Source organism: Typopeltis vanoorti, chromosome 3, assembly GCF_054136105.1.
Source record: "Typopeltis vanoorti isolate ZY-2024b chromosome 3, IOZ_Tvanoo_1.0, whole genome shotgun sequence".
Lineage (NCBI taxonomy): Eukaryota > Metazoa > Arthropoda > Arachnida > Uropygi > Thelyphonidae > Typopeltis > Typopeltis vanoorti.
The window spans coordinates 149,715,125-149,727,679 of record NC_143551.1 but is presented as its reverse complement, the minus strand read 5'-3'; the positions used below and the strand labels follow the sequence as shown (position 1 = coordinate 149,727,679).

Genomic DNA, 12,555 nt, shown 5'->3' with positions numbered 1-12,555 from the left:
TTGAGAGTTCCCCTCATCTTTAAGCTTTTAACATAATTGTTTTCCACTTACTGTTTCGTACAATTTTAATATCATTTCCCTGACAATGTCTGAATGACTAAGGTGAAATATAGGATTGATTAAATGTGTGTTTAATTATTTATATGTGCTGTATTTATTCCATTAAACCTTATAATGAATTCAAATCAATGTAAGTCAAAATAGTCGAATGATAGACGTTTAAATTACTTAAAGGGTTTTATAGACTAATGCAGAGGAAATGTTTCAGCACTTGGCTGAAACTTGTTCATCCCCTGGAAGTTAAGTAACAGTGTGAGAACTAGATATTTCAGTTGGAAAGAGGTGAAAGAATCTAACTGCTTGCCAGAATCAGTTGCGAGTGCTGTCTTCCATGGGTTCAAGGAGACGTAAGATAGATATTGCATAGATAGCATGGGTCTTCTGGAATTAGTCTTCCAACTTAATAGAGGTACCCGTACAATAATAATAATAATTTGCCATTAGTACTACTTTGCAGGAAAGTTTTTGTTTACACATTCTAAAGTGCACTGCTATTAACTTTACACAAAATTACCTTTTATTTCTTCTTGCTAAAGGTGGCTTGTGAAAATTTAAAAAAAAAAGTCTCCTAAAAACATCACTTCTTCATCTCAGTTGAAGATAATGCCAATAATAGAACGTTTACAACAGCCATCTCCTGAAATGGGCAAAACAGAATGCTCATAATTCTAATTCTATCAACTTGCAATGAGAATTATGATTTGTCATAAATTCATAGGATGCTGTTTGTTACAATAAAATCCTATACAGAAAGAGCTCTACATGGGATTCTGAAAAGCTATTTTTTCTATTTAAGAAAAGCAGAACTTTTCTAGAGGAGTAGCTGTTCTAGCCTAATGCCATATATATATATATATATATATATATATATATATACACACACACACACACACACACACACTAAATCCTGAATATAATATCCCACATCAAAAATTTTATTTACAGCAAATCAGTTGCTGAATGATGACTACTATATGAAAAAAATGAGCAGGAAGCCATGAAACATTTGGCCACTTTTATTTTTACCCACTTCTAATAATTATTTATAATAAATCACGATGATAACCAATATCTATAATCATACTTGGCATGCAATCAGTTACTCATAACCAAGGTGATATCTTTAATGTAACTGATGCTTTCAATGCATGAAGCAAGAATCTTCCATTCACACCAGTTACATCAGAGTTATACGAGATGTGAGATTGCATCTGGATATCATCTCACATCTCCTGAATTCTAAAGACTGGTTAAGTCATTCCTTTAGGGACGATTTAAACTAATCTTCAGAGTTCAATGCAATAATTGTAAGAATTGAATCCTTACAATTCTCTATATTAAGTACACATGCATTGTGTACTTATTATGCAATTGCACAGCATAGTTTTCATTATGAGTATTTGGATTAACATAAGTAATATTGTCACATTAACATTATAATTATAGTAAGCGATGTTTCACAACCACATGTAATTAAAATATGAATGAGAACCAAATTGTTCTTCATTAATTAATATGCAATTTATGGGCCCACAACAATCTAATTTTAAGCACTGAAATACTGGAACCTCTGACATTTTATCCACTCCTTCATTTTATTATATCTGAAAATAAACATGTAATACGTTACTTTTCAGAAAATATATAATAGCTACACATGTAACAACATTCTTACCGAAGTAAACAATAGTGTCTCTGATTGAAATTTGCGAAATGTCATGTCTAAAATATTTCTTCAGAAGAGTAATTCGATGCATCCAGTGGAATCGTGAGATTCTATTACATTATACAAAACACCTGTCCGTTGCTGGCGTGAAATATCTTCAGTAAATCATGTTAAACGAATATTACCAAAATATTCACACACTTGCTGTCTAATGTCTTGTAACAATTTGTAACTCTTGAAAGGAGATATGGAAATATAGTCCACAATTCTGTTCTACACCGCTCACCTTTCAACATGTCTTTATTGCTAGATTGTTTACTCATTAGGAACTCGCAAACGAATAAAAATTATTGTTAAAATCTAACAAAATAAAAAACTTCAAACCCCATGTAATAAATAAACAATGTTTAAAAAAAAATCTAAGCTATACAACTAAAAGCCCAAAACGGGCTGTGATATAACGAATCACAAAGCAAGCAAGCTCCAACTATCTCCTTTTATAACGCGAAAGTATGTTTCGAGCAGACGAATTAAAAGCAAAGCAAAGCGCCACATTCGATTTCCATAAAAATTTCCTCTGGGATAAACATCAGAAATGGAAGTTTCAGCTTATACATAAACAAATAGTGAAATATTGAAATAATTAAAATATCCTTTCCAAAATTTTTACTGATTTTTAATAATTTTGACAGAAAACAGAAGATAAATATATTCCTCTGAATTATTTACACGAAAACACAAAGCAAAGGTAATATTTATTTGATTATTATTATTAATTATTAAACAAGACCTCATGGAGTCAAAGACTCATCTAGGATATATTATAAGGATATATTATAAGGATATATTATAAGGATATATATTTCGTTCTGAAATTTACAGACATCCTCGGTGGCAAAAACAGTTAATACAAGGTAGAATTCAATGGAAAACCCGCAGTTGATTGTTTCCCTTGTCGTTAGTATCATCAAGCATGCCGTGCCTTTCTTAGTTGATGCTTTGGAGTTTCCATACTAAGTGGTCTTGGGGAAATAATAATAGTACTTTTGAGTGCACTTTCTTACAGTGTTATGAAAGAGTTTTATCTTTGAAGAAGATAAAAAAAAGTTACAAGGTCCTCAATACATGATTCCATAAAGAATTCATGAATTTTTTATAGAAATTCTAGTACAAAAAAGGAATGAAGGAGATGATTGTTGTCTGTCCAAAATCGAGTCCTGATATTTCAATTTCGTTTGATTTTCTTTTTCCATTGATGTTTATTTTTTCTTTCAGTTTGTAACAGGACTTAGGTGTTCCCCATGGAGACTGCCTTTTCTTATGGAACAAAATTCGTGAAGTTATCTCATCTTACAACAGTGACGGCCGGTGAAAATTTTAAGTGGGGGGTGCTGCATATACAAAATAAAAAATTTAAAAAAATCTTTTTTTCCTAATTAGTAACCAATTTATTAATAAATAAATTTACATATTAAAAATTGCTTTATTAAAAATATTTCACCCTCACCACGAACAAACACCAATAATAAAAGTTTCGTATCTCATAGAGATAACGCGCGCAAGCATACGATACACTGCCCAAACGAGCAGTGTCGGAATCACTTATAACGTGCAATGAGAAGCGCAAACGAATATCGGCGAGTCTAGCCGCAATTGGCCGAATGTGATAATTCCGACACAGATCGCAGTGCATTTGTTTCGTAATCCAAAGCGTTAATCAAACAATTCCAATTATTAACTATTCAATCAATGTCAAAATATAAGCTGTAACCTTTAACATGTTGTATTACATTTATATAATGTTGTAAGCATTGTTATTATTTATAAACACAAACAAAAGTTAATTTTTTCATTTTTTCCTTGGGGGTACTGCAGTGTCGAAGTGGTTATGTACGAGCCGCCACTGTCTTACAAGATAACGAAACTTCAATATCATGTTAGAGGCTTAATGGATTTTTTACAACACTCAAAAAGGATTAAAATAGAATTTAATACTTCCTATATTTCGTCCTAGTCACTAGGACATCTACGAGGATTACAAAAACAAGTGACATGCACACAAATATCATACAATACTAAGCCCAATTACGTGGGTGACACTAAAGTCCTATCTAGGTGGAGCGCCCTCTAAGGACGGTAGTAGGTGGTCTGGAATGTAAGGTGTGACCTCTGGTGATGAGTTTCCCAAATCTTCGGAAGTTTAATGCAACCGTATTTATTAAGATTTGGTTGGTTTCTGAGAGCTGCAGCTGCTTCTAAGAAAAGTCTCTCTTTCTTGAATTTGCTGTGGTGGAGCATGGTGGTTTTCTTCCATGATAAACTGTGGGTGGTGTCCAAAACATGGTCAGCCAAGTCTGAATGACCATAGTTGTCTTTACAGATGTAAGACTTGTGTTCCTCCAGGCAGATGGATGCTGATCTGCCTGTCTGTCCAAAGTATGCCAGCTTACAGGAACAGGGTACTTTGTAAACTCCAGGCAGAGAGAGAGAGAGAGAGAGAGAGAGAGAGAGAGAGAGAGAGGAGGGAGCTGATCTTTCGTAGAATGGATAAGGGTAGCAAGTTTGCGGTGGAGCTTATATGCTGTGTGTAGGTTGTACTTTTTTAGAATCTTGGCTATGTTTTCGGATGTGCCACGGATGTAGGGTAATGGTGATGGCATTTTTAAAATCTTGTTGACGCGAAGAACGGGGAATGGGGGAGGAACTGATTATTTTTTTGATACTGTGATCGCTATAGCCATTGGAGAGGAAAGTGCTGTGTATGTGGTTAAGCTCAGTAGTGAGGGCGGTTCCACTGGAACAAAGATTGTGAGCTCTCTTGGTAAGAGTTTTAATAATGCCATATTGTTGAGAGGGATGGTGATGGGAGAGTTTGTGAATGTATCTGCCTGTGTGTGTGTGTGGGTTTTCTGTATACAGTGAAGGCAAGTGTGTCATTAGGCAGGCGTGTGATTAAGGTGTCTAGGAAGGGTAAACAATTGTTCTTTTTCTTTTCAATAGTAAAATGGAAAAGGAAAAGAATCATTACTATGGAAAAGGAAAAGAACAATTGTTTACCCTTCCTAGACACCTTAGTCACACGCCTGCCTAATGACACACTTGCCTTCACTGTATACGGAAAACCCACACACACAGGCAGATACATTCACAAACTCTCCCATCACCATCCCTCTCAACAATATGGCATTATTAAAACTCTTACCAAGAGAGCCCACAATCTTTGTTCCAGTGGAACCGCCCTCACTACTGAGCTTAACCACATACACAGCACTTTCCTCTCCAATGGCTACAGCGATCACAGTATCAAAAAAATAATCAGTTCCTCCCCCATTCCCCATCCTTCTCGTCATCAAGATTTTAAAAATGCCATCACCATACCCTACATCCGTGGCACATCCGAAAAAATAGCCAAGATTCTAAAAAAGTACAACCTACACACAGCATATAAGCCCGATCGCAAACTTGCTACCCTTATCCATTCTACGAAAGATCAGCTCCCTCCTCTCTCTCTCTCTCTCTCTCTCTCTCTGCCTGGAGTTTACAAAGTACCCTGTTCCTGTAAGCTGGCGTACTTTGGACAGACAGGCAGATCAGCATCCATTCTGCCTGGAGGAACACAAGTCTTACATCTGTAAAGACAACTATGGTCATTCAGACTTGGCTGACCATGTTTTGGACACCACCCACAGTTTATCATGGAAGAAAACCACCATGCTCCACCACAGCAAATTCAAGAAAGAGAGACTTTTCTTAGAAGCAGCTGCAGCTCTCAGAAACCAACCAAATCTTAATAAATACGGTTGCATTAAACTTCCGAAGATTTGGGAAACTCATCACCAGAGGTCACACCTTACATTCCAGACCACCTACTACCGTCCTTAGAGGGCGCTCCACCTAGATAGGACTTTAGTGTCACCCACGTGGTTGGGCTTAGTATTGTTTGTTATTTGTGCATATGTTACATTAATTTTTTTGTAATCCTCGTAGATGTCCTAGTGACTAGGACGAAATATAGGAAGTATTAAATTCTATTTTAATCCTTTTTGAGTGTTGTAAAAAAATTCATTAAGCCTCCAACATGATGTCCTCACAGCACTTAAGCCTCTACACACGGAAACTTCAATAATCTGACCATTTTTATATAAATTGTGATGAGCAGACTGTATTCTACTCAGGGACGTTTTAACCAATTGGCAAATCCATATAAAATTTCAATGTTCATAAAAAAAATAAATAATTTTCCTTGTAGCTCTCTCTCTCTCTCTCTCTGTCAATCTCTTTCTTTATTTCCCAAACAGAATAGGCAGTAGTCTGTAATCCAAATTTTTGGAGAATAATTGACAGAACTACTCTCCAAAAGCTGCTGAAATCATTGCTGAAAGATTAGCGATATCTCCAACCAGCGTGCACAGACGAAGAATACGAGGATACAGCATACTATAGCAGTCAACTGGTGCTCCTAATTCTCATTAGCATTGTTATGTAAAATCACGACAACTCTGTGGTCGATATTTCCGAGGTGCAATGTTAAAACTAGCGTTTAAAAAATCTGGAAATATTTTCTCTATTGACTAGAATCTGAGACTCGTGGGTGCTATTACAAATATAACCTCTACAACGTTAACCTGATCCAAAGTCACAGAGATAAATGTTTTCATAAAACCTACTTTTATGACAAAATCACTTATCGTTTTGAGTTGACAGTTTTAATAAAATATTATACGTTTCGACTTTTACATCAAAGTCTTCTTTCAGAGTATGTATACGTATATACTGCTGAAGATATATAAGACATAATGCAGAAAGAAAGAATCTATGAGAATTCTATTTTTGTGAGAAAAGTCATTATTAAGTGGATTGTCCTCTAGTAGAGAACTTCAAGAATTCTTAGAGAATTTTTTGATATACCATCCAAAATGGGAAAACAAATTCTAATGACTGCAAATTTGGCATTTGTAAGGTATTGGAAATGTACAGGTAAGAAGTAATGTCTTCAATGAGGTTTCCAATGAAAGGAAATCATGGATGTGATATTTTTGTACCAATAAGGCTTCATGTGCAAATCAGCCTCATCATAAATGGAGATCTAAATATTATCAAATGTAAAGTGGAATTAAGTGCGATCTTTAAAAAGAAATATAAGACAAAGGTGTCTTTCAATAGCAATTAATTTCGCTAAGTTGTTCTGAGATTAGTGCAGGTTGGTAAATGACTGTTTAAAGAGTTTGGTTATGGAAGATCTTGAAGTTTGAATCGTTTGAGAGCAACAGTTTGTCAAATGAAGGTGCTGAATGGAGTCTACTGTCAAATGCAAAACTACGGATAAACTTTGAGGTTTGTGCGAGATTATTATTAATGTATAGGAGGATAAAAGTGTGGATAAAAGAACATCGCTTCTCTTGTATATTCTACGTCCACAGTAAAATCCAGAGAAAGAAACCATCAACATTGGCGCAAAAATGAACTACCAGAAAGAACTGGTAATGCAGTCACAAAGGATCTAAAGCAGACTATGTGATGGAGGCTTGGCAAGGAGACTTCTAATGCTAGACTCGATCAAAAAATATCAAGTGTTACTACGGGTTTCTTCAAACATTTCCATGACGTTTTTCTGCAAGCGGATAAAGATATCTGTGAAACAACTGTGGCTGAATCGAAGTCAGTGATTTCTAATTAATTCTGCCTCTATATAGTAAAGCTTTTGGTCTCTGGTGCCTTTCCCAACTGCTTCCGTGAGGGCTGAAGTTAGAGCAACATTAGTTTGACGACTGATTTTTATTTCTTATGGATGGACTGTATTTAGGTTTGCTTCTATGATGTAGGGCAGATGCTGAACCAGTATGACGGTTTGTTTAGGCAATACACGATGAGCATTAATTCAGGAGAATAAAGTACAAGTGCAGTTGGGATCACCATTTGGACTTGGAGTACTATCACACTAATAAGGATTATTATAATAACTTTCTGCAAAAGCTAAGAGGCACGCTAAACAGTTCATGCTGTAGTGTGAGTGAAAATCATTTTTCTTGATTGGCTATACAGGAAGAAAAGACTGATGCCAAGACGTTTACCATATCTTCAGCTGATATTAGTATGGGAGAGAAGGAAAATGGAAGCAAATAAATTGTACACAACTCTCTTAGCATAGCATAAGAAAAGAAAACTTGACTCTCATTTAAGAAGGCAATTTTTCTTAATTTGGTATTGTCGGAAATTGATTGGATTATACCTATACATGGGCTATAACTGCAGGTTAATGCAAAGCTGGGGAATAATCCCTCTGAGATATGCTGAATCCTATTTGACACATGCACCTGTAGGGGGAAAATGTTTGAAAGTGTTCGGGAGTTTTGTAGGAAGAGGAGTGGATGAAGACCTTCATTCAAAGGATTATTTTGATTAATCTGTTGGAGGTGCTACAAGAAAGAAAGTACCATAACTAAGGAATCCCAATTAGTGCCATTGTAAAGCTAAAGTACAAAAGGCGTACACCAAATAAAAAAGGAAATGTGGAAAGGGTTATGGTGAGTATTGGCTAGAGATGACGGAGCCTCTGTAGATCGTTTGGTATCAACGAGGCATTTGCAAATACCTGGGTTTTGAGTCGCCCCCTCTAGAAAAAAGGTCTTTTCAATGGATGATAATGCAGCGCTCTCATAGGGAAGTTTTGACAGTTTTCCTTCTGAAAATTGGTTTTTCGTCACACAGGACAAGCAAATCAGCCAGAAAATTGCAGGCAATTAACACATCTCAATATTTTATAATAAAATATTAAAGTATAAAGACAAGAGGCTTCATTCCTGCATAAATAAGATACTCCCAATAGAGAACGCTATGGATCCATCAAAAAAAAAAAAAAATCAGCTAACGCCTTTTTATTCCCGTATATACAGGGAGTAGGCGAGGCCGTTTTTAGCCCTTTTAGCCCTTTCTAACATTTTGGAGACTGAGTGGGCAGTTCAATCTCCACTGGTACCCAATCAGAGATAGCTGGACCAAGGCTATCACTAATTAAGCGGCATACAGTGAAGAGAGACGGCTCCACAGGGCCGCCATCTCGTGGTCCCTAGATCTAACACTCGTATTTAATGTCTGAAATAATGTGGGCTCTACGGTCGATTTTCTTGAGTTTACTGGACGAAAAACCCGAGTTTCCGGGAGAAAAAAACCGCTTGCCCGTGCCAGAGATCAACTAACTCGAGAACCGGTCAAAAAAAAGCTTAGAATCTATATTTTATAATCAAGTATAGAAACCAACTTAAACAAAGTGCCGAAAATTTACCAGGAATCATATGAGAATTACTATTAATTCAAAAACAACCAACAATAACCAAGAGGAAAGCTGAGATATACGGGATATTTGAAGGAGAGCTGGTTACAAAAGGCCCAGGATATTACATGAAAATGATTAGAACTAGAATGTATATCCTTAAGAGAATAGTAAATGCAGAAAATGAAATTAATAGTGTGGTAAGGAAATTTAAGCCAAAGGGGATCATAAATATGAATTCCAGTATTCACAATTCTAGCATGGAATGTTGAGATACAACCAATGTAATATACCACTGGAAGGAAGCATGCATGTTGTTGGACAGTTGGACTGTTGTAATGTAATGAACTGCTGTTGTTAAAAATGTCAGTTGAGTTATCTGAGAAATGGCAATATATGTGGAATTCATTCTTGAAAACTAAAACTGAATGGAAAGGAAAAAATAAGAAATTGAATGAAAAGAAGACTGCTATCAAGTTTTCTTTTCTTCTCTTATTAAAATTCAAGAAAGACTGCAAACATATTAATACTATAGAAGAGCTAAGGGTTTATAATGCCATATGATCCTCTAAGGATTAAACATGGTATTTTTTTAAGCACCATCAAATCTCTCTCTCTACAAAAGGTAGTAGTTCCACAAAGAACAATGAAAATCATTTGGCACCTAAAGGTATTTACTTCATGTGTATATTTGTATTTAAAATAAGTGAAATAAATTTAATGCTTTTTACTCCTACAGGAAGTAGGTGGAAATCTTTAACCTCTAACTTCTGGAAAATTGGTGGGCAATCGATTTTCACCTTTAACCCTAACTGCTAGCTGAGTTCAAGGGCTATCAATTGAAAAGGCATCAAGGGAGGGGGGGGGGGGGAGAATAGAGCACACAACTGCCGCCATTTCGTTCTATAGTCTAAGAGGCATATATTATTGTCCGAAGAGTTCTGGAGCAATTTTCTTGATTTCTGGGTTTAAAATCTTGAGTTTCTGGGAAAACACCCAACTTACCTATATCAATGACCAACATGGAGAACTTGGGAACTGGATGAAAAAGTATCTAGAAAAAAAAGTTATTCTACTCTGTAACTGGGATCTATCCATGTGACAGTATGTGAGAAAAGGACTTTTTTTTTAGAGCTATACAGAATCCTATTTTTAAATTTATTATATTAAAATCAAACAACATAATTCCTGGTTTGCAATTCTATTTTGTGCTTTAAATCTAATAGATACGAGTTTCGAGAAAAATTAAAAGAAAGATTAATATGAGTAGCTATTAAAATTTTAAATCATTAGAGCAGTTTTTGAAGTGGGATGCGCCTGGCTAATTTGGAAACATTGGCAGATTTTACACTGAATGTGGGAAGTAACATGCGTGTTCGTCTTTTATCTGCCAACAATCTAATACAGTTTTTATCATCAAAGAGAATTCGTGTTGAGATGTAAGTATAACGAAATGGTATTTTTTTCAAAGGTGCAGATGATGTTTTCAAAGAACCCCACAATAAAATTTAGCTAGATTTTCCTCCTTGGAATCATCTCTCATTCTCATAATTTTCAATTTCAATCATTTCCATCTTCATCTATGCCAAAATGAGTGGTAGATGGTGTTGAATGGTAGTAGTGTTGTAGTAGGAAATTAAATAGTAATGGAGAGGGTGAGATGTATTTAGCAAAGTAGAGTAGAGTAGAGTAATCTCCTGCGATGAGTCCTTGGACTCCCTTGAAGTGTCACGTAATAATAATAAAGCCATATCAACGTCAAACAAAAATTCATTTTGAAGATGTTGAATGATCATTTCTTTTTATTGATAGCCAACCAAGTGAAAAAATTTTCTAATGTTTCTAATAGTTATAATAAAAACTATTTTAAAAACAGCTTACAAAACTGAATATAGTTTACATTTTGTTCGTTATTACTGAGAATTTTAATTTTTCATTTCACTAATTTTTAATTTTTCGTTATAAAAAATCAGCTATTTTTATTTCTTTATAGGGAGAAGTTTAGGCCACTTTAGACCTATCTAACTTTTGGAAACTTTTGGACAATTCACTCTCCACTAGTATCCAATCAGATATCGGTCCGAAGATTATTACTAATTTTAAGCGACATCCAGTACACACAGGTAATAAGTGCTGTCATCTCGTGGTTCCTAACACTAACACAACATTTTTATGTCTGAAATAGTGTGTGTGGGCTAGAAGCCCACACACACACTATAGGTGGAAATATCGATTTTCTTGAGTTTTCAAGCACAAATTGACATTTTATTTATGTCCACAAAAATAATGCAATACATGATCAGTTTATTATCAGGATAGCTGTCATGTTTCTTTCTCATTGAAAATATCTATTTCAGATTATAAATTAAAGAAAAAGTTTCTAATGACAATTTAACACCAGAAAAATTATATTAAAAGATGGAGAAGAGAAAGCAGATTGATATATTTTTCTGGGACCAATCATAAAATTAAAAATAGACAAAAATAGAAGAATTTTAAAGGATACAACCAGATTGGATGACTTTTGGCAGGCTGAAAAGTATCTTCAAATGTAATCTTCCTGTTAAAATGAGGAAATCTTTCAACTGGCATGTTTTACCTGTATTTACATATGGCAATGAGACCTGCAGTTTAGGTCAATGTATGGTTCACGAATTGGTCTTGCCCAGAGAATGGAAAGGAATATGCTCTGTATGACACTGTTTGTTTATTTTTAATTTTATGATTGGTCCCAGAAAAATATATGAATCCGCTTTCTCTTCTCCATCTTTTAATATAATTTTTTATGAAATTCAGCATTACATACGTTTTGTTTAAATTTATTTTCAACTCAATTTGACTGAACACCTGAGCTAATTTCCACTATTTTAAGTATAGATCTTGTGACAAGAGAACTACATCATCAGCAAAATACGTATAGATCAGATTCTTTCCATTGTCCATTCTTCATAATTTAGTTCATGACAATCTGAGTCTAAAGCAAAGCTGTAAAGTTTTGGAGATATCGAATCTTGGTCCTGTTCCCCTATTTGTTGAAAATCATGAATCACAAATCGTATAGTCAATGCCCATAACGGGCATTGTAATTATCCAAATAATGCGAGTCCATGTCCAAGGTGATGACAGCACCTTGTTAAAATGAAAACAGATGACTTCAAATGAATGAAAAGATTTGGCTTAGGAAAGAGGGCCTTTGCCAAACTTTGCCTTCCATTTGTACATAACAAGGTGTACCATGACTTGGTGGACCACATGACTTTATTCCAGTCTTCTAGTGTCTAGTCATGGTGTTCCTGACCCACTGAAGATGAACTTTTCAGTTCTTTGCAGAAATCTCAGGCTTTCATATAGCCATGCAACTGCCAATAGATCCTCTTCAATCCCCTGTGCACAGTTCGATGAGATGGGTACAGCATCCATTAACCACTTCAGTCAATTGCACATGGGAAGTTCTGTTTGTCAACTGTGAATCTCGTTCCTGACAGACTGTCTTAAGATCACAGTTACGCCTGTCAGACAAGCAGTGAGTGTTATTTTTTCACTGATTAAACACTCAGGA

General features: G+C 35.2%; 1 protein-coding gene across 7 annotated transcripts in view; it reads right to left on the bottom strand.

Moving 5' to 3' along the window:
* The window catches only part of LOC150108651 (uncharacterized), a 118,310-nt gene that overhangs the window by 63,868 nt on the left and 41,887 nt on the right, over nt 1-12,555 (bottom strand). For 2 of the 7 annotated variants that reach the window (XM_090416126.1, XM_090416128.1), the window contains one exon: nt 575-697. The exons of 4 other annotated variants lie outside the window; for them this stretch is intronic. The gene's annotated coding sequence lies outside the window, so the exon portion shown is untranslated. Of the gene's footprint in view, nt 1-574; nt 698-1,735; nt 2,059-12,555 lie in introns of those variants that run through there. One more of the 7 variants, XM_090416130.1, reaches the window with a different exon arrangement.